Here is a 23,918-nt window from a genome sequence, read left to right on the forward strand (position 1 = left end):
ACCGTAGACACAAAGAAAACGGTATTCTTGCCGACAGGAAATCGTGACCCGGAAGTATTCTCTAGCTTGAGGTCAAACATTGTTCCCTGATTACCCATCAGTTGTAACGTTGGGTAACCTAAATTCGTGGGGTACTTAAAGTCGGGATTTTTCGAAAACGGGGTATTTAGGGATATGTGCTAGATGCAAAATCAGTTATAACGCCAGCAATGCAAAGCAGATAGACTAACGTATTCAGAACACTGGCTGAAAAGCTTCGATAACCATGCATTAGAAGTTGGCGACGTCAAAAACTCTCCGTTCCTTATTGACAGAGTCTGGGGGCTTCGTGGGAGAATCACCCAGCACGGTTGTTCCCTGGTTTATAAGACAAATGTCACATCTCCTGCCTGCTAAACACAATTATCTATAAGACAACTTATTACAATCTCTTTTGCTAACCTGCAACTGGATTCTAAGTGTGATCAATCATCAAAACTCCTCTCTGTTGCTACAACCTACGGCACGTGTATTTTCCCGCCGCCATATTGTTAACCAGAATCCTGTTGTCAAGCAGACGACAAAGGTTTGTGAGGAACACTTTTTGTCTAAATGCTGCGTGTGATAGTGGACTGAGGAAGATATTTTCCTCAAAGTTTGCTCCTAACACAACAAGGAACACATGGACATAGTGGTATTACCATTGCTACGGCATCCAGCTAACTTCCCATGAATAATGTAACGTTACACGTTGCCCGATGATGACGATGGGCCCACTTTGAGTGAAGTTCTACCGACTCAACACACGGGTTGTTCCCGAACTGGCCTGATGTGTGCGGTACGGCCGTTTTTTCGTGTATTTTTTTACTTGGACACGTATATATCCATATCACTCTCCTCAAGCCAAGGATAGAACGAATAGCTGCTGTATAAAATGTGATTAGCGGTAAGATATTCAAGACGAATCTTCTCTCCCGAATTAATGTGCCCCCCTGTCCAACAGCACCGTAATTGTGCGTGCGGCGGACGGTAGTTTGAAGTTGAAATATTATGGTGTCAGCACGACTAGAGACAAAATCTACCATATATATGATTAGTGCAAAGATAGTACATGATACTGACAGAATAATAGAAAAAAAGGATGGTTTATTGTTCTGCTAGATTGATTTCAGTCAACCATTATCGGAAAAATCCCGAATTTAGGTTACCCAACGTTACATGACAGTCTGATGACCGTATATAGACTGATTCGGTAACACTAGTTTCCAGCAGTCCACGCTTCGTCATTCTCCTAGGTCACAGGAGGAAACCTCTGCGTAGGAAATGCGCTTCGTTGCAGCACTTGATGTATTTTTCACTGATGACAAAATTTGCGTCCCAGATGTCGTTCTAAACATTACTCATGCTCTGCAAATCTGTTTATAGCCAGCCCTAAATCAAGCACGTGGGTGCTGAATGCTCTTCATGAAGCCTATTTACTGTATTCTCTTCATAAAGCCTATTTACTGTATGCTCTTCATAAAGCCTATTTACTGTATTCTCTTCATAAAGCCTATTTACTGTATTCTCTTCATAAAGCCTATTTACTGTATGCTCTTCATAAAGCCTATTTACTGTATTCTCTTCATAAAGCCTATTTACTGTATGCTCTTCATAAAGCCTATTTACTGTATTCTCTTCATAAAGCCTATTTACTGTATTCTCTTCATAAAGCCTATTTACTGTATGCTCTTCATAAAGCCTATTTACTGTATTCTCTTCATAAAGCCTATTTTCTGTATTCTCTTCATAAAGCCTATTTTCTGTATGCTCTTCATAAAGCCTATTTACTGTATTCTCTTCATAAAGCCTATCTACTGTATGCTTTTCATAAAGCCTATTTACTGTGGTATACTTGGACTAGAGGAACCTCATACCTTTGCTAATTATAATGGCATTAACTATACGGAAAGGACGTCCCAAATTGCTTACTATTACAAGTTTATGTATGATGATGTTAACCCGAACCTGAGTGACATACGTCATATGTATGAAAGTACTACCATTTACCACTAAGATTGTATGGGTCTTTCTAATGAAACATGCCAAGAAAATTCTCTATTGCATACTAGTAATTCATAATCATTGGTGGTCTTCTCCAACCCAATTGCATATACCACATTTTTGAAATGCGTATCATTAGACGAAGTAGAATTCAACACATGTTTGTAATTTCGTCAATATCTTTGTAAATCAAGTCCTGATTTGTATAGTCAAATCTATTTCAAAATGTACCTACTCTCCAAGCAAAGGTTAGGCTCCGGCATCTTTCTCACATCTTTTTGGGTGTCTTTATTGTCAGCTACTCTTCTTAGTGTGTACGTACCTGTACAAACACACGCAACCAACCAACCAACCAACCAACCAACCAACCACTAACGGCATCTAAAATATAACCTTCTTGCCAAAGGTGATTGGATGATCTTTGCGAACTAAAGAAAACGCAAAAGACACCTTTCCACACTCTGGCGCCATTGAAAATCTCTTCTCGCGAGAGCACAATTTGGCGGGAACGTGCGTGAGTTGGGCAAAAACGAGGTTTTGGATGGTCTTTTCGCACAATTGAAATCTAACATTTTCTTCTCATTGCCTCTATAAGCAATGTCATTGATTCATTCATATATCATCATCATCACATCATCGACAAATACATGATCTTCATCGTTTGGGTTGTTTTATTTCTCCTTAGGGCCCTGTCATACTTGTGAGTATATTGTAGTGTGCGTGAGGTGCGCATCAACATTTTGTTTGGTTTAAAAAGTTTGCGGGGACAAGGTTATTTTCTACTTTGACCCACCGTTGTGCGGTCAGGTGATCGAACCTAAGAAATCACTTCTTCGGTTGCAAACTTGGCCTAAACTAAAAACATGTTAATACGCAACTCATGAGACTTGTATATACGCACAAGTGTGACAGGGGCTTAACAGTGAACTTGAATAACTTGGTCAACACTTCTGGCATTGATTCAAATAACCATTACCTCAAGGATTCCTCTACAAGTTACATTCTAACTTATTCTCTACCAAAACAACAAAGCATGCTAAAACTATACTTAATTAACCATTACCCCAATGATTCCTCTACAAGTTATTAACTTACTTATTCTCTATCAAACCAACAAAGTATGTAAAAACTGAACAAAACTAAATACAATACAAAAATGCTACGCAGAATGATAAGTGAGGAACATGTAAAGACTAATGTAAAAGAATGCTACCATTAAAAATAGTTCTATTGTTGAAGAACAAAGATAATTAAAATCTTTTTGAACTAAGTACATCCACTACTTAAAACTTCGTACTTCTACTACAATGTTTAAGATACTGAGTACATTTTTTTGTTTTACCAAATGAATTGTGACCCAAAACAGAACTAACCAGAACAACAGCTTACCAAGATGTTTGCATTTTTTTACCTTATTACATGTTGATTCCCTACGCAAGTACAGCGCTTATCAACAAGCTCTCTACCAGTCCTCTGGTCCTTCGTCAAACCTGTATGACTTTCGATATACATGTAACCAACATGGTAAACTTTAACTGACTTCTGCACCCACAAAACCAATTAACTTTGTTTGCTTGAATATCAACCAAGAACGTAACGTATGAAGTTATGAACTGCTTTCTAGCTGAAGTGGTCTGGCCTAGAGGGTTTTTCCCTCGTGAGTCCGCACGTGTTTCTTCAAATCATTTCGCCTACTGTACTGTCTGCTACACTCCCCGCATCTGTAAGGTTTCTCATCTGTGTGAGTCCGCATGTGTCTCTTCAGATCATCTAACCGTCTGAACTGCCTGCCACACTCCTCACACTTGTAGGGTTTCTCCCCAGTGTGAGTACGGATGTGAGTTTTCAGATGACCCAGCTCACTGAACTGCCTGCTACATTCCTCACAAGTGTAGGGTTTCTCACCTGTGTGAGTCCGCATGTGAGTCTTTAGACGACTAAGCTGACTGAACTGTTTGCTGCACTCCTCACAACTGTAGGGTTTCTCCCCTGTGTGAGTGCGCATGTGAATCTTCAGATCTCCCAGCCGACTGAACTGTCTGCTGCATTCCCCGCACATGTAGGGTTTCTCACCAGTATGAGTCCGCATGTGTCTCTTGAGAACACCCAGTTGACTGAACTGCCTGCTGCACTCCTCACATGAATATGGTTTCTCACCAGTGTGAGTCCGCATGTGTCTCTTCAGATTACTCAGCTCACTGAACTGCCCGCAACACTTCCCACATTTGTAAGGTTTCTCCCCTGTGTGAGTGCGCATGTGAGTCTTCAGATCACCCGGCTGAAAGAACTGCTTGCTGCACTCCTCACACCTGTATGGTTTCTCACCTGTGTGAGTGTGCATGTGAGTCTTAAGACTACCTAGTTGACTAAACTGTTTGCTGCATTCCTCACAACTGTAGGGTTTCTCACCAGTGTGAGTACGCATGTGTTTCTTCAGAGCACCCAACTCACTGAACTGCCTGGCACACTCCTCACAATTGTAGGGTTTCTCCCCTGTGTGAGTACGCATGTGAGTCTTCAGATTACCCAGCCGACTAAACTGCCTGCTACACTCCTCACACCTGTAGGGTTCCTCACCAGTGTGAGTCTGCCGGTGGGTCTTCAGATTACTCAGCTGACTGAACTGCCTGCCGCACTCCTCACACAAGTAGGGTTTCTCCCCTGTGTGGGTCCGAATGTGAGTCTTCAGATGACTCAGCTTACCGAACTGCCTGCTGCACTCTTCACACCTGTACACTTTCACACCTTTGTCTCTCCTACTGGACTCCTCCCCAACCTCCTCACGTCTTTCTCCTTGCCAGGTGGAAACACTGTCGGCAGAACCCCCTGCTGCTCCTCTCCTGACGTCATTCGAGCCTTGTACGCTGTCTGTTGTTGCCATGTCAACAATATCTGGATCAATTCCTATAAGAAAAGACAATTATCAATCGAGAGGCAATTCAACAAGATAATCATGTTCTCTGTCAATATTGTCTGTCAATTGGATAAAGTTTTTACAGAAAACAAGCTCGACCTAGGTCCAACTTTTCACCAAAGACTGTGGTGAGTATACGCATCGTCTGTAAAACAATTCACAACATTGAGACTGATGAGAAACCCTACAAAGACTGGGAAATAGTGATCTGTCTTGCAATTACTGGTTGTATGTGGTTTTCCGAGAGTAACACTGCAATAGTTAGTGAACCGTCCCCCGAAATTCACATCCTCCCCTTCTGGCTTCTGAGTGGAAATGTAATACAGATGTGAGAATTGGGCACCGACTTTCGGAGACGGGGCGCACGTAGGGGTTTGACGTATCCGTTACACGGATAACTGTATGTCCTTTCCGTATTGGCATTTTATTAATCTAATAACTAAATGTTGATTTGGAACATGTCGGTAAGTCAATGCAACGATGTTGTGTTTTTGCTCCCTTAAACTTACCAATCCAATAAAATCAAACTCCTGCCAACCCCCTATTGACCCTCCCGCTGTTTACATTTCAAGTCACCAAGTGCTAAAAACCTAGCGAGAAATCAACAAGAACTGAAACCTAGCGACCAGCACAGCACCTGGAGACCATGTCTAACGAAGTAATAGACGTTAAACAAGGACAACAACAACAACATTTTCTACTCCCGGCTCCCCATCGCCAACACCTAAACAATCATAGTTTCTGACAGCCAAACAGTACAACCCAAACCAGATAAATGGCATGCTTCCTTATACGTAGGACTGTATATTTTTTATGGAGCTGAACAAAAGAAAACTAGGTTTGACCGACAGATAACAGTCAAGAAAAATATACATACCGGCGTGGCTCACTTGCATGAAACTTTCTACACTGTTCTACAAACCTCTGAATACCGATTCACAAGTCAAGCCTCCTTACCTGGAACTTAGCTGACACACAGGCGCCTGATGAATCACTAGAATTCGCTACAAAATGAATGCGGACTCCTTCTCCAAGGACGAACAACGCGTGATTGTATGACCCGGAAGTACTCCCATATTGGAGGTCAAATTTTATTCCCTGATTATCTATCAGCTGTACATGAGCGTCCGATGACCTTTAAAGACTGGTTCAGTATAACCGCTAATTTCGTATTTACCACTGATTTACCACTATTGCATTTGGCCTCTTTCTTATTAATTATGTTAAGGTCCTCATCTACATTATCAATATCTATCAAGTTATGTCGAAGGTCTATCATGAAACGTACTGCAGAGAATCCAGTGTCCAGTATTTATCAAGAATGTTGTAAGTAATTTTGTAAGTGAACTTCATACTTGTATATTCATGACCCATTTGTCGAACTTGTTCTTTGTTCTGCTAACACCACTTAACTGATACCAGATGTCATACAGATCCATCCACAGCTCCTCGAGTTACGCTGTTCTCAAAACCTGTCACCTGCCTACGTGCTCAGGCCAGAAACTGACCCCTTGCTTTCCTGGAGGGTCCCCCAAGCAGTCCTGTCCCTAGCCTCCGTTGCAGTCCTTTTCCCCGCAGCGTTTTTTTTTTCATTTTTTTTTTGGGGGGGGGGGGGGGGGGGCACGTATCTGCTTGGGATCCCGTATCCGCCGTGCCTCTGTCTCCGCTATAGACCCTGTGTCCAGCAGCGGACACAGGGTCTATAGCGGAGACAGAGGCACGGCGGATACGGGATCCCAAGCAGATACGTGGCGCCCCCCCCCCAAAAAAAAAATTGAAAAAAAAAACGCTGCGGGGAAAAGGACTGCAACGGAGGCTATCCTGTCCCTTGCCCTAGTCTCTGCTTCCCGACTGTTTAAGCACATGTCCTTCACAATTTGGTCTTTCAATATCTTCGGTGGTCTTCTCCGGGGTCTGAGGGTAGCGGACTCCTGGCTGTAGGCTTTGTACACTAGTGTTTGTGGGGGTCGTCTTATGACGTGTCCAAACCACCTCAGCCTTCTCGTCTGTACCCAAACAAAACCACACGCCCACAAAGGTACACCCTGTTGGCGACATAAGGAAAGCGGCGAAAAATAAAAACGCATAAAAACACGTCAAAAACCAGTCTGTGCCGCACCTCTGCATGGAGAGTACCGAAATTTGCCGGTGAAACTGGTGAGAGTCGGGCGGGCATTGAACGTATTTTTTCAGTCCCTACAAATTATGTCGTCACATCATTGAATAAAACAACAGAATGAATTTTTTTGGGTCGTTTCATTTCACTGAACAATGAAAAACTCAACAACTACATGGCAAATAAGAGAAACTGCAACACTTCTGACATTGCTTCACATAACCACTACCTGACGGATACCTCTACAAGTTATATCAGCATTGAAAAGTCTTAAAAAACGAAGTATGTGTTAACTAAACTTAAGTACTAAAAACTATATTAGAAAAACATAACCATTACCTGACGGATGCCTCTACGAGTTATATCAGCATTGAATAATCTTTAGAAACGAAGTATGTGTAAACTAAACTAAAGTCCTAAAAACTATGTTAGAAAAACATAACCATTGCATGACGGATGCCTCTACAAGTTATATCAGCATCAAATAATCTTAAAAAACGAAGTATGTGTAAACAAAACTAAAGTACTAAAAGCTATATTAGAAAAACGGTACACATGGCAACAGGTGCGGTAATATATAATATTACTGTACAAAACAGAAGAAAATTGCTACTATAGAAAAATGCTAACATACATCTGCCTGAAACCTTAAAACAAATGTAAGTAATGTCTTCACTACTCGCATGAAAGCTCATCTGTGTTAGTAGAGTACTGGAAAATTTAAACTTTGATCCAACACCAAGACCATGGAAGATTCCGTCTGCCCGCTGCATTCGATTCACTGCTGACGTCATCACGTCTCCGACTTCCCGGCGTTCAACGCGACGAAGGTGGAGTATCCAGCCGAAAATTTATGGTGAGTTCAACTCTTGGTGTTGGATTAAAATCTAAAATGTAATAATGTCTTCACTACTTTGAACTTTGTACATAAGCTATCAACTACGAGATCAGGAATCCCTATGCAGATACATTCTGAAAATATTTGAAAACAAAGTTTCAATAACAATGATATTCCTAATCAATCTTCCATTGTTCCCACCATCTAGATGTTGAAACTAACTTGAAAGATACTTACTGAATACGATCAATAATTTGAGCAACAGCATTACGTCTACAATGATTAAGATACAGAGTAGGTTTCTTATCCAACAGAAGGGATGTTGCGCCAGAAGAGAACAATAAGTCAATGACATGCAAGTATGAATCTTTAGGCATGCTTTCTTTATGCATCAAGTACTATATATCATAAGTTCAAACCTCTACGATTTCAAGGTAACCAAATACTGAACTGATTTTTGCACCAACTACAGACAAATGCGTTGTTTGTCTACATATCAATTGTGAAATAACTTGTCACACTAAACTAGTTGCTGGCTTAAGTGGTCTAGCCTCTAGGGTTTTTCTCCAGCATGAGTGTGCATGTGAGTCTTCAGATGATCCAGCTGACTGAAGTGCCTACTACACTCACACTTGTAGGGTTTCTTCCCTGTGTGAGTCCGCATGTGAATGTTCAGATGACACAAGAGACTGAACTGTCGTTACACTCCTCACACTTGTAAGGTTTCTCTCCTGTGTGAGTCTGCGTGAGTCTTCAGGGCACCCTGCTGACTGAACTGCTTGCTGCACTCCTCGCACTCGTATGGCTTCTTACCTTTGTGAGTCCGCATGTGTTTCTTCAGATGACCCAGCTGACTGAACTGTCTGCTGCACTCTTCACATCTGTAAGGTTTTTCTCCTGTGTGACTGCGCATGTGAGTCTTAAGATGACTCAGCTGACTGAACTGTCTGTTGCATTCCTCACACCTGTAGGGTTTCTCACCAGTGTGTGTCCGCTCGTGTTTCTTCAGGGTGACCGGCTCTCTGAATTGCCTGCTGCACCCCCCACACCTGTAGGGTTTCTCCCCTGTGTGAGTACGCATGTGACTTATCAGATGACCAAGCTCACTGAACTGCCTGCCGCACTCCCCACACTTGTAAGGTTTCTCCCCTATGTGAGTCCGCTTATGTCTCTTTAGAGTACCCAGCTGACTAAACTGCCTACTGCACTCCTCACACTTGTATGGTTTCTCGCCAGTGTGAGTCCGCATGTGTTTCTTTAGAGCACCCAGTTCCCTGAACTGCCTGCCACACTCCTCACACTTGTAGGGTTTCTCGCCAGTGTGAGTCCGCATGTGTTTCTTTAGAGCACCCAGCTCACTGAACTGCCTGCCGCACTCCTCACACTTGTAGGGTTTCTCCCCTGTGTGAGTATGCATATGAGTTTTCAGCTGACACAGCTGACTGAACTGCCTGCTGCATTCCCCACACCTGTAAGGTTTCTCACCAGTGTGAGTCCGCATGTGATTCTTCAGATGTTGTAGCCCACTGAACCGCCTATTGCACTCCTCACACGTGTACGATTTCTCACCAGTGTGAGTCCGCATGTGAGTCTTCAAATTACTCAGTTGACTGAACTGCCTGCTGCACTCCTCACACTTGTAGGGTTTCTCACCTGTGTGTGTCCTCGTGTGTTTCTTCAGAGGAGCCAGCTCACTGAACTGACTGTTACACTCCTCACACTTGTAGGGTTTCTCTCCTGTGTGAGTACGCATATGAGTCTTCAGATGGCCAAGCTGACTGAACTGCTTGCTACACTCCTCACACCTATAGGGTTTCTCACCAGTGTGAGTCCGAATATGAGCCTTCAGATTACACAGCTTACCAAACTGCCTGCTACACTCCTCACATCTGTACACCCTCACACCTTTGTCTCTCCTACTGGACTCCTCCCCAACCTCCTCACGTCTCTCTCCTTGCCAGGTGGAAACACTGTCGGCAGAACCCCCTGCTGCTCCTCTGCTGACGTCATCCGAGCCTTGTACGCTGTCTGTTGTTGCCATGTCAACAAGCTCTGGACAAAAATGAGAAAAACAGTTACCAACCGTGAGCCAAGTGAAGAAGCTCTCAGTCGGCTTCATTTTACAATTTATACCGAAGACAACCTCGAAGTTTCACCAGAAACGCGGTGTGTATTTGCTCCATAGACTGTGCTTCGTAAACATCGTCTGTAAAATTATTCACAACCGCTGAAAACCAGACATAGGCTGGAAAATGGTGAGCTGTCTTATAATGGACTAGTAGTATACAATTCATTATTGCATCTATGTGTGCTCTTTAAGCTTGTTTTTAAAGTCTTTGTGGCATTTTCGTCAGGTTTTCTATTTTCTAATTTTTTTGTTTTGACGGCCATCTAATTCTAAGCAGGAAAGCCCGACAAAATCGCCCCAGAATTTGTTTGTTTCTTTGTTTTATTTAGATCTCAGGCCAGAGTAACCCCTACTTGAAGAATAGATTCCATAAAGCTGTCTTGAGAGTAACACTGTAATAGTTAGTGAACCGTCCCGTGATATTCACAGACTCCCCGTCCAACTTCAGGGCAGAAATTGAATCCAGATGTCAGACTGAGTAAGGCGCTATGTGTTGGGGCCGGGGCGCACGGAGGGGTTTTCAGTGTACGCAGGACAGACTAAAGTCACTAATGGGTCCTTTCCATAACAGTGTTTGTGAATATGATCACTAAATGTTGATTTTAGACACTGTATGTAGATATTTCGCAAGTCCCCAATGAAAAACAATCTCTGTTACCCCTACTGAATCTAACAATCCAACAAAATGCAATAACCCCTATCGACCCTCTCAGTGTTTACATTTTCTGCATCGCCCGGTTCCCCAACAAATTCATACTTTCAGACAGTCAAATAGCCCACCCCAGACCAAATACATGATATGTTTTCCCTTTTATCAACTATGGTATGTTTTTCCGCAGCAACACCGAAGAAAAATGTGTTTGAACGAGCATGCCGACGCGGCGTGGGTCATATAATTTATTCTCAGATATTACAGGACACTTTCATCCCCTTCTTACACTGTTTAACAAGCCTCTGAATACCGATTCACAAGTCAAGCCTCCTTACCTGGAACTTAGTTGACACACAGGCGCCTGATGAATCACTAGAATTCGCTACGGAATGAATGCGGACTCCTTCTCAAAGGACGAGAAACGACCGTAGACACAAAGAAAACGGTATCCTTGCCGACAGGAAATCGTGACCCGGAAGTATTCTCTAGCTTGAGGTCAAACATTGTTCCCTGATTACCCATCAGTTGTACATGACTGTCCGATGACCGTATATAGACTGATTCGGTAACACTAGTTTCCAGCAGTCCACGCTTCGGCATTCTCACAGGCCGCAGGAGGAAACCTCTGCGTAGGAAATGCGCTTCGTTGCAGCACTTGATGTATTTTTCACTGATGACAAAATTTTCGTCCCAGATGCATAGGTGTCGATCTAAACATTACTCATGCTCTGCAAATCTGTTTATAGCCAGCCCTAAATCAAACACGGGGGTGCTGAATGCTCTTCATAAAGCCTATTTACTGTATTCTCTTCATAAAGCCTATTTACTGTATTCTCTTCATAAAGCCTATTTACTGTATGCTCTTCATAAAGCCTATTTACTGTATGCTCTTCATAAAGCCTATTTACTGTATTCTCTTCATAAAGCCTATTTTCTGTATTCTCTTCATAAAGCCTATTTTCTGTATGCTCTTCATAAAGCCTATTTACTGTATTCTCTTCATAAAGCCTATTTACTGTATTCTCTTCATAAAGCCTATTTTCTGTATTCTCTTCATAAAGCCTATTTTCTGTATGCTCTTCATAAAGCCTATTTACTGTATTCTCTTCATAAAGCCTATCTACTGTATGCTTTTCATAAAGCCTATTTACTGTGGTATACTTGGACTAGAGGAACCTCATACCTTTGCTAATTATAATGGCATTAACTATACGGAAAGGACGTCCCAAATTCCTTAGTATTACAAGTTTATGTATGATGATGTTAACCCGAACCTGAGTGACATACGTCATATGTATGAAAGTACTACCATTTACCACTAAGATTGTATGGGTCTTTCTAATAAAACATGCCAAGAAAATTCTCTATTGCATACTAGTAATTCATAATCATTGGTGGTCTTCTCCAACCCAATTGCATATACCACATTTTTGAAATGCGTATCATTAGACGAAGTAGAATTCAACACATGTTTGTAATTTCGTCAATATCTTTGTAAATCAAGTCCTGATTTGTATAGTCAAATCTATTTCAAAATGTACCTACTCTCCAAGCAAAGGTTAGGCTCCGGCATCTTTCTCACATCTTTTTGGGTGTCTTTATTGTCAGCTACTCTTCTTAGTGTGTACGTACCTGTACAAACACACGCAACCAACCAACCAACCAACCAACCACTAACGGCATCTAAAATATAACCTTCTTGCCAAAGGTGATTGGATGATCTTTGCGAACTAAAGAAAACGCAAAAGACACCTTTCCACACTCTGGCGCCATTGAAAATCTCTTCTCGCGAGAGCACAATTTGGCGGGAACGTGCGTGAGTTGGGCAAAAACGAGGTTTTGGATGGTCTTTTCGCACAATTGAAATCTAACATTTTCTTCTCATTGCCTCTATAAGCAATGTCATTGATTCATTCATATATCATCATCATCACATCATCGACAAATACATGATCTTCATCGTTTGGGTTGTTTTATTTCTCTTAAGGGCCCTGTCATACTTGTGAGTATATTGTAGTGTGCGTGAGGTGCGCATCAACATTTTGTTTGGTTTAAAAAGTTTGCGGGGACAAGGTTATTTTCTACTTTGACCCACCGTTGTGCGGTCAGGTGATCGAACCTAAGAAATCACTTCTTCGGTTGCAAACTTGGCCTAAACTAAAAACATGTTAATACGCAACTCATGAGACTTGTATATACGCACAAGTGTGACAGGGGCTTAACAGTGAACTTGAATAACTTGGTCAACACTTCTGGCATTGATTCAAATAACCATTACCTCAAGGATTCCTCTACAAGTTACATTCTAACTTATTCTCTACCAAAACAACAAAGCATGCTAAAACTATACTTAATTAACCATTACCCTAAGGATTCCTCTACAAGTTATTAACTTACTTATTCTCTATCAAACCAACAAAGTATGCAAAAACTGAACAAAACTAAATACAATACAAAAATGCTACGCAGAATGATAAGTGAGGAACATGTAAAGACTAATGTAAAAGAATGCTACCATTAAAAATAGTTCTATTGTTGAAGAACAAAGATAATTAAAATCTTTTTGAACTAAGTACATCCACTACTTAAAACTTCGTACTTCTACTACAATGTTTAAGATACTGAGTACATTTTTTTGTTTTACCAAATGAATTGTGACCCAAAACAGAACTAACCAGAACAACAACAACAACAGCTTACCAAGATGTTTATTACATGTTGATTCCCTACGCAAGTACAGCGCTTATCAACAAGCTCTCTACCAGTCCTCTGGTCCTTCGTCAAACCTGTATGACTTTCGATATACATGTAACCAACATGGTAAACTTTAACTGACTTCTGCACCCACAAAACCAATTAACTTTGTTTGCTTGAATATCAACCAAGAACGTAACGTATGAAGTTATGAACTGCTTTCTAGCTGAGGTGGTCTGGCCTAGAGGGTTTTTCCCTCGTGAGTCCGCACGTGTTTCTTCAAATCATTTCGCCTACTGTACTGTCTGCTACACTCCCCGCATCTGTAAGGTTTCTCATCTGTGTGAGTCCGCATGTGTCTCTTCAGATCATCTAACCGTCTGAACTGCCTGCCACACTCCTCACACTTGTAGGGTTTCTCCCCAGTGTGAGTACGGATGTGAGTTTTCAGATGACCCAGCTCACTGAACTGCCTGCTACATTCCTCACAAGTGTAGGGTTTCTCACCTGTGTGAGTCCGCATGTGAGTCTTTAGATGACTAAGCTGACTGAACTGTTTGCTGCACTCCTCACAACTGTAGGGTTTCTCCCCTGTGTGAGTGCGCATGTGAATCTTCAGATCTCCCAGCCGACTGAACTGTCTGCTGCATTCCCCGCACATGTAGGGTTTCTCACCAGTATGAGTCCGCATGTGTCTCTTGAGAACACCCAGTTGACTGAACTGCCTGCTGCACTCCTCACATGAATATGGTTTCTCACCAGTGTGAGTCCGCATGTGTCTCTTCAGATTACTCAGCTCACTGAACTGCCCGCAACACTTCCCACATTTGTAAGGTTTCTCCCCTGTGTGAGTGCGCATGTGAGTCTTCAGATCACCCGGCTGAAAGAACTGCTTGCTGCACTCCTCACACCTGTATGGTTTCTCACCTGTGTGAGTGTGCATGTGAGTCTTAAGACTACCTAGTTGACTAAACTGTTTGCTGCATTCCTCACAACTGTAGGGTTTCTCACCAGTGTGAGTACGCATGTGTTTCTTCAGAGCACCCAACTCACTGAACTGCCTGGCACACTCCTCACAATTGTAGGGTTTCTCCCCTGTGTGAGTACGCATGTGAGTTTTCAGATTACCCAGCCGACTAAACTGCCTGCTACACTCCTCACACCTATAGGGTTCCTCACCAGTGTGAGTCTGCCGGTGGGTCTTCAGATTACTCAGCTGACTGAACTGCCTGCCACACTCCTCACACATGTAGGGTTTCTCCCCTGTGTGGGTCCGAATGTGAGTCTTCAGATGACTCAGCTTACCGAACTGCCTGCTACACTCCTCACACCTGTACACTTTCACACCTTTGTCTCTCCTACTGGACTCCTCCCCAACCTCCTGACGTCTTTCTCCTTGCCAGGTGGAAACACAGTCAGCAGAACCCCCTGTTGCTCCTCTCCTGACGTCATTCGAGCCTTGTACGCTGTCTGTTGTTGCCATGCCAACAATATCTGGATCAATTCCTATAAGAAAAGACAATTATCAATCGAGAGGCAATTCAACAAGATAATCATGTTCTCTATCAATATTGTCTGTCAATTGGATAAAGTTTTTACAGAAAACAAGCTCTACCTAGGTCCAACTTTTCACCAAAGATTGTGGTGAGTATACTCATCGTCTATAAAACAATTCACAACATTGAGATTGATGAGAAACCCTATGAATGCTGGGAAATAGTGATCTGTCTTGCAATGTATGCAATTACTGGTTGTATGGGGTTTTCCGAGAGTAACACTGCAAAAGTTACTGAACCGTCCCGTGAAATTCACACCCTTCCCGTCTGACTTCTGTGCAGAAATGTAATCCAGATGTGACCAACTTTCGGGAACGGGGCGCACGTAGGGGTTTGCCGTATACGCTACACGGATAACTGTGTCCTTCCCATATCGGCATTTTAAGACCCTAATCATTAAATGTCCATTTAAACTCCACGCGTGAGTACAACCTAGACCAGATATATGACATGTTTTTCTTATACGTAGGACTGTATGTTTTAACGTAGCTGAACAAAAGACAACTAGGTTTGACCGAATGATGACAGATGAAACTTTCTTCTCCTTCTTACACTGTTCTACAAACCTCTGAATACCGATTCACAAGTCAAGTCTCCTTACCTGGAACTTAATTGACACACAGGCGCCTGATGAATCACTAGAATTCACTACGGAATAAATGCGGATTCCTTCTCCAAGGACGAACAACAACAACGCAAGGAAAATAGTATCTTCACAGACAGGAAGTCGCGATGCTATGACCCGGAAGTATTGTTGAGATGAAGGTCAAATTTCATTCCCTGATTACCCATCAGTTGTATATGCGCGTCCGATGACCTTTATAGGTTTCTGTAGACAGATTCGGTAAGACCAGCTTCCAGCAGCCCAAGCTTCGTCATTCTCCCAGGCCACCACGGAAACCTCTGTGGAGGAGAATGCATCACAAATTTTCCTACGCAGTAGACTAACTAAAATTAGTCTCCTAGACTTCTGCGCCGGAGAATGCTTTTAGTACTAGTATCATGCGTGTATGCGAAGCTGGTGTGTTACGCCGAATGATGATTATCCTGGCTGTTCAGATATTGCGCATGCAATAGCTGCCTGTGTTTCACGTGTATTGCTCTGCTGCAATTCTGATCAAATGAAATAAAAATCAGTCCCCTAGACTTCTGCGTAGGAGAATGCTTTTAGTTGCATGCGTGTCTGCGAAGCTGGTGTGTTACGCCGAATGATGATTATCCTGCCTGTTCAGATACCACGTTCAGATAATACGTCAGATATTACGCACGCTGTCCTTCTTACTGATGAAACATTTACGTTCTAAACATTACAAATGCTCTACAATCTGTCTACAGAATGCAGCCTTGAACCAAACACGTCTGGCTGAATGTTGGAACAATGATAGGGCGGTGCTGCCACAGATATTTTCTTTGAACAATTCGAACGTAGAGTCAATTCCATGTCACCGAGAGGGTTTTCAGATAATATTGCTAGTGAGTTCAAACAATTTTAGGTAAAAGACTATTCCAGTCAAAATAGTTCTAAATTGTTCAAACAATCAAGAATGAAATTTTGAACATGTTCTAACTTATAAATATATGTTGGAACTATTTGGAAAGTAATTGCACAAATATTTCTTTATTTAGAACAATTTTCAAACATCTATGCAATTGTTTCGCTGTTTGAACATGTTGGAACAATTTGCATCATTTTTCAAATGGTAGATTTGGGTTATTGCCCCCATAAAAGTAGGTGCTAATCGCACTCTATTGTCTGCCTCTGTATATTTTTAGATTTCACGTCTGGACCTTTATCTTGAGGTGTCTATGCATGGCACCCAGGCCTAATCCCCTATACTTTGAAGGGATGTGTGAATTGCCCTGTTCCCATCCCACTGACCCAGTTATACCATTTTGTTATAATGTTGGAACATATAGGAACAAATGATCAACCTATCTTCCAACAGTTTCGAAAATAATACAAATAACATGTGTAATGTTAGAAATTTGTCTAACATGTTGGAACACAGCAGAAACTATTTAGAACATCAAATGAATGTTGGAAATTGTTCTAAACAGTTACTTATCTCCCTTAGATTGTTACAAAGGTTTTGCAAATGTTAGAACAAAAGGCAACAAACACCCTCTCGGTAATGTGGAATCGACTCTAGTGTCTCCAAGGCAGCCTCCGAAAAGAAACAGATCATCATAACAGGTGACTTTAATTGTCACCACACTGACAACCATGGACTGTGCTGCCTAGATCTAGAGTCAGTGTAGTGTGTCGTGACACTTGAGAATAAATAAATAGGTTATTTAGCACAATATTTCTTTTTGTTTGCCTATACAATTGTTAAGATCATCACAGAATTGACTAAACAACAAAATCGTCATCCTTCTGGGGTTGTTTTATTTCACTTATCAGTGGACTTTTTCAGATAACAAGCTTGAGAAATTCAAGATATGCATGTACATGATAACATGGCACTTCTTACATTAACTAAATAACCATAACCTGACGGGAGCCTCTACAAGAATTCGTTTTCTCTAACAAAACAACAAAAGTATGTTTAAACTAAACTTTAAGTAAAAATTGTATTAGAAAAATGCTACACGGAATAGTAGGTGCAGTGATGTAAAACATATGAAGATAAATGTAAAAAAATGTTACCATAACAAAAAAAGTCAGGGAACAAATATTACTATACCTGTTTGAACCATGCACTTCCACTACTTTGAACTTTGTACTTCCACTACTTTGAACTTTGTACTTTGAACTTGAACCACTTTAAACTTTATACATCAACTACTTTGAACTTCCATAACATTGGAAGCATAATATTTTGCATCGTTACAAATCACAAAATGTCACGACTATCAACTATAACATTAGGAATCAACATGTAGGTACATGTTATAGCGTTTAAAAAGGTGCAAATACCTAGATGGTAGTCTAGATCAATCTTTCCTCATTTCAATTGCCTAGCTGTTGTTGTGTAAGAGACAGATGACGAACAATTAATTTGAATAACAGTTTTACGTCTATACAGTATACTGCTTAAGATAGAAAAAAAAATTATTTTTAACAGGAGTGTTGTGCCAAACAGAACTAACAGGATTAACAGGGAATCAACTTTACCGAAAGGTTAATAACATGGTTGTTAGTCTTCAAGTTAACTTCCTGTCTGGACTTCGTGCTGCATATCAACCTTAAAACCTGTAAGCAAATAGTAAGACTGAACTGGTTTCTGCAGTGGCTCACAACAGCCACACACATTGCTTGTCTAACTATCGACAGTAACATTATTTGCCGTACTAAACAACTGTGGTACAGTACAAAACTGGTTGCTGGCTAAAGTGGTCTGGCCTGCAGGGTTTCTCCCTTATGGGACTGCATGTCTGAATGACCCAACTGACTGAACTGCCTGCTGCACTCCTCACATCTGTAGGGCTTTTCCCCTGTGTAAGTCCGCTCTGTCTCTTCAGACTTCCCAACTCACAAAACAAGCTACCGCAACCCTTATACCTTAACCGTTTTTTTGGTGTGAGTCCGCATGTGTCTCTTCAGATTACTTAGACGACTAAACTGACTGCTACACACCCCACATCCGTAGGGTTTCTCACCTGTGTGAGTACGCATATGACTCTTCAGAGCACCCAGCTCCCTGAACGCTCTCCTGCACTCCTCACACTTGTAGGTCTTCTCACCCGTGTGGGTGCGCATGTGTTTCTTCAGAGTACTCAAATCACTGAACTGCTTGCTGCACTCCTCACACCTGTAAGGTTTCTCACCAGTGTGAGTGCGCATGTGACTCTTCAGATGACCCATCTCCCTGAACTGTCTGCTGCACTCCTCACACCTGTAAGGTTTCTCACCAGTGTGAGTGCGCATGTGACTCTTCAGATGACCCATCTCACTGAATTGTCTGCCGCACTCCTCGCACATAAAGGGTTTTTCCCCTGTGTGAGTACGCATGTGACTGTTTAGATGACCCAACTGACAGTACTGTTTGCTGCACTCCTCACACTTGTAGGGCTTCTCACCTGTGTGAGTGCGCATATGAGTCATCAAATTACCCAGCTCACTGAACTGCCTGCTGCACTCCTCACACTTGAAAGGTTTCTCACCTGTGTGAGTCCGCATGTGTTTCTTTATATTACCCAGTTTACTGAACTGCTTGCTGCACTCCTCACACCTGTACACTTTCACACCTTTGCCTCTCCTACTCTCCTCCCCAACCTCCTCACGTCTTTCTCCTTGCCAGGTGGAAACACTGTCGGCAGAACCCCCTGCTGCTCCTCTCCTGACGTCATCCATACCCTGTACGCTGTCTGTTGTTGCCATGTCAACAATATCTGGATCTGGACCTATAAGTAAAAGACCAAAAATTATCAATCGAGAGGCAACTAAACAAGGTAATCATGTTCTCTGTCAATATTGTCTGTCAATTGGATAAAGTTTTTACAGAAAACAAGCTCGACCACGGTCCAACTTTTCACCAAAGACTGGTGAGTATACGCATCGTCTGTAAAACAATTCACAACATTGAGACTGATGAGAAACCCTACAAAGACTGGGAAATAGTGATCTGTCTTGCAATGTATGCAATTACTGGTTGTATGTGGTTTTCCGAGAGTAACACTGCAATAGTTAGTGAACCGTCCCCCGAAGTTCACATACTCCCCTTCTGGCTTCCGTGTGGAAATGTAATACAGATGTGAGAATTGGGCACCAACTTTCGGAGACGGGGCGCACGTAGGGGTTTGACGTATCCGTTACACGGATAACTGTATGTCCTTTCCGTATTGGCATTTTATTAATCTAATAACTAAATGTTGATTTAGAACATGTAGGTAAGTCAATACGACGATTCTGTATTTTTGCCCCCCTTAAACTTACCAATCCAACAAAATCCCAAAATTCCTACCGACCCCCTATTGACCCTCTCCCTGTTTACATTTTCTACTTTCCCCATCGCCAACTCCTAAACAATCACAGAAACCTAACTGCACAACCCAGTAAATGACATGCTTTACTTATACGTAGGACTGTATGTTTCACGTAGATAAACAAAAGAAAACTAGGTTTGACCGACTGGTGACAGTCCAGAAAAAAGTATATGCATGCCGGCGTGCCGGCTCACTTGCATGAAACTTTCTTCTCCTTCTTACACTGTTCTACAAACCTCTGAATACCGATTCACAAGTCAACTCTCCTTACCTGGAACTTGGCTGACACACAGGCGCCTGGTGAATCACTAGAATTCGCTACGGAATGAATGCGGATTCCTTCTCCAAGGACGAACAACAACTCCGCACGCTAGGAAAACAGTATCTTCACAGACAGGAAGTCGCGATGCTATGACCCGGAAGTATTGTCGAGATGAAGGTCATATTTCACTCCCTGATTATCCATCAGTTGTACATGAGTATCCGATGACCTTTATAGACTGCATTACTAGTTTTTTATGTTGTGCGTGTCAAAAGTCCTATTATAGCACAAAAAGAAAATACAGCATTTTCTTATTCATTGTGCGAATCGACCGATGCCTTGGAAAATCTTGGAGAATAGTAAAATTTACGTTCAGGTAGGGTGTTCTTCCAGTTTATACCGCTCTTTGTCTAGCTTTTTTCACATTTACCTAACTTTAAAACAAACTTTCCCTCGTTTACCACTATTGTATTTGACCATTTTCATTACTTATGGCAATAAGGTGCTCATTTGCACTATCAATATCCATTAAATTTCCTGTCTTTTAAAGCTAGATATGCCTCCTCTATCATGTCTATGCAAGTAAGACAAGTTCTTATTTGCATAATTTTGATCTATATTCACACAATTTTCTCATTGCGTCTACAAGCCATGGTTATCCGCAAATCATTGAAACATAAAACAACGCTATCTTCATATTTCTGGTTTGCTTTATTTCACTTGACAGGGGACTTCTTTAATAACAAGGTTGTAAAACTTAACAAAAACATGGCAACTAAGAAACTGTAACACTTGATTCAAGTAAAAATTACCCAAAGGATGCCTCTTCAAGTTACTTCCTAACTTATTCTCTACCAAAACAACAGAGCATGCTAAAACAATACTAAATTAACCATTACCTCAAGGACTCCTCTACATGTTACTAACTTAATTATTCTCTACCAAAACAACAAAGCATGCTAAAACTATACTAAACTATCCATTACCCTAAGGATTCCCCTACAAGTTACTAACTTACTTATTCTCAAACAAAACAACACAGTATGTTAAAACTGAATTCATCTTAATACAATAAAAAAAATGCTACACAGAAAAATAAGTGAAGTAAAATATATGAAGATAAATGTATAAAAATACATTACAAAAATGCTATCGTTAGTGAACAAATATCAATAATATCTCTTTGAACTTAGCACTTCCACTACTGAAAACTCCGTACTTCTACTACAATGTCTAAGGTACTGACTAAATTTCTTATTTAACCGAAGGAATGTTGTACCAAATCAGAATCAACTAGCAAAACCAAAACACCTTTACCAATTAACAAGATGATCACATTTTTGTGGTAGTCTTCAGGTTTATCTGCTATCTGCGCTGCACGCTCTAAATATCCAACCTTTAAAGTTTAAACCTATTGACTACTTGACACGTTAATTCCGTGTACAATGTAGAGCGCTTATCAACAAGCTTTCGGCCAGTGCTCTGGCCCTTCAAGGTAACCAACATAGTGAACCCGAACAGACTTCTGCATGCACAATATCCATTAGCTTAATTTGCATATCAATCAAAAAGTACTTGTCATACTAAACTGCTTTCTTGTTAGAGTGATCTGGCCTGCATGTGTTGGTTCCTCCCTTATGAGTCTGCAACTGTTCCTTTATGGTTTCCAGCTTAGCGAAAAGCCTGCTTCACCCCTCACATCTATAAGGTTTCTCCTCCGTGAGCACGCATGTGTTTCCTCAAATCGTTTGGCCTACTGTATTGTCTGCTACACTCCCCACATCTGTAAGGTTTCTCACCAGTGTGAGTGTGCATGTGTTTCTTCAGATTACTCATCTGACTGAACTGCTTGCTGCATTCCTCACACTTGTAGGGTTTCTTCCCTATGAGTACGCATGTGAGTCTTCAGATTACTCAGCCAACTAAACTGCCTGCTGCATTCCTCACACGAATAGGGTTTTTCACCTGTGTGAGTCCGCATGTGTCTCTTCAGATTACTCAGCTCACTGAACTGCCTGCAACACTTCCCACATTTGTAAGGTTTCTCCCCTGTGTGAGTGCGCATGTGAGTCTTCAGATCACTCGGCTGACAGAACTGCTTGCTGCACTCCTCGCACCTGTATGGTTTCTCACCTGTGTGAGTGTGCATGTGAGTCTTAAGACTACCTAGATGACTAAACTGCTTGCTGCATTCCTCACAACTGTAAGGTTTCTCACCAGTATGAGTACGCATGTGTTTCTTCAGAGCACCCAACTCACTGAACTGCCTGGCACACTCCTCACAATTGTAGGGTTTCTCCCCTGTGTGAGTACGCATGTGAGTCTTCAGATTAACCAGCCGACTAAACTGCCTGCTACACTCCTCACACCTATAGGGTTCCTCACCAGTGTGAGTCTGCCTGTGGGTCTTCAGATTACTCAGCTGACTGAACTGCCTGCCGCACTCCTCACACATGTAGGGTTTCTCCCCTGTGTGGGTCCGCATGTGAGTCTTCAGATGACTCAGCTTACCGAACTGCCTGCTGCACTCCTCACACCTGTACACCCTAACACCTTTGTCTCTCCTGCTTGACTCCTCCCCAACCTCCTCACGTCTTTCTCCTTGCCAGGTGGAAACACTGTCGGCAGAACCCCCTGCTGCTTCTCTCCTGACGTCATCCAAACTGTGTTTGCTGTCTGTTGTTGCCATGTCAACAATAATTGTGTCAACGTCTGTAAATACAAGACAAACATTAATCAACCATGAGTAAAACAAGCTGATCCTGTCCTCTGTGTCAATATGGTCAACTGCCTTTTACAAATAATCGAGTAACGTTCAGTGTATGTTTCCACAAAAAAGCATTGAAAACAAGTTATAACTGGGTACCCCTGACATGACTGTTTGGATATAGCCATGAGTCATACAGAGCATTGTCAACTCATGTCAATTTTCGTATCATCGTATTATCACTTTCTGTCAACCATACAATTGGACCGAGCCAAACAATACAACATTGGACCCGAGCCATTTAATGCGCCTGATTCTCCAAGTATCATATTTCATTACATTCTGACACTCGCCAATATTCGTAAAACTGTGGATGCACGCAAAGACAAACACACTGTGACAGTCAAATGCAGCCTGATAGCGCAGAGGTAACATGCTGGGGATGTAACACAGGTAGTGCATTTTTATTTCACGTAAGTCTCAAGTGCTAGTTCCGTTCCTTGCTGACACACACTGTTAGCGTTTACCTGGCAGTAAAGAAGCTGGGGAAAGACCGGTGACATAACTCTGCATTGCGGATTCATTGATCTCCATGCAGATGTAGCAGTTGGGCTTGTTTGGGGCCTATTTGGCGGCATTTTGTACATTTTTCGGGAGATTACACGATTTATTTCAGATTCAGTAGGATATCAGGAAGACATAAAAATCCTGTAATCTCCGGAAAAATGTACAAAGCACCGCTTAACACACCCAAAGCAAGCCCAGCTGCTACATCTACTTGGATGACCAGTGTAATCTCCAGAAGAGGGAAAAAAACGTACAATACATAGCCAAATGATATAAAAGTATGAAACTGTGAACATAAAACCACCGCCAACATGTCTGCATTTATAGTATGCTGGACCAATATTATGATATATATGGGTTGCACATTACAAAGCCTGTATGTGGGCCCCGTATAGGTATGACCTGGGTAATCTCCAATCAGATGTAACGGTCACAGAACCAGCAGAATGAGTTTTTATAGCCACCCGGCCTTCTGCCAGTTGGATACGGTCTTTGCCACTACTAGATCTGCTTGGATACTACAACTTGGGGGT

General features: G+C 41.9%; 2 pseudogenes; both read right to left on the reverse strand.

Annotated features, from left to right (window-relative positions):
* LOC136429209 (zinc finger protein Xfin-like) overlaps positions 1 to 23,918 on the reverse strand; it is a 33,398-nt pseudogene that overhangs the window by 7,424 nt on the left and 2,056 nt on the right.
* On the reverse strand, positions 21,813 to 22,816 carry LOC136429210 (zinc finger protein 678-like; annotated as a pseudogene).

This window comes from Branchiostoma lanceolatum, chromosome 3, assembly GCF_035083965.1.
Source record: "Branchiostoma lanceolatum isolate klBraLanc5 chromosome 3, klBraLanc5.hap2, whole genome shotgun sequence".
Lineage (NCBI taxonomy): Eukaryota > Metazoa > Chordata > Leptocardii > Amphioxiformes > Branchiostomatidae > Branchiostoma > Branchiostoma lanceolatum.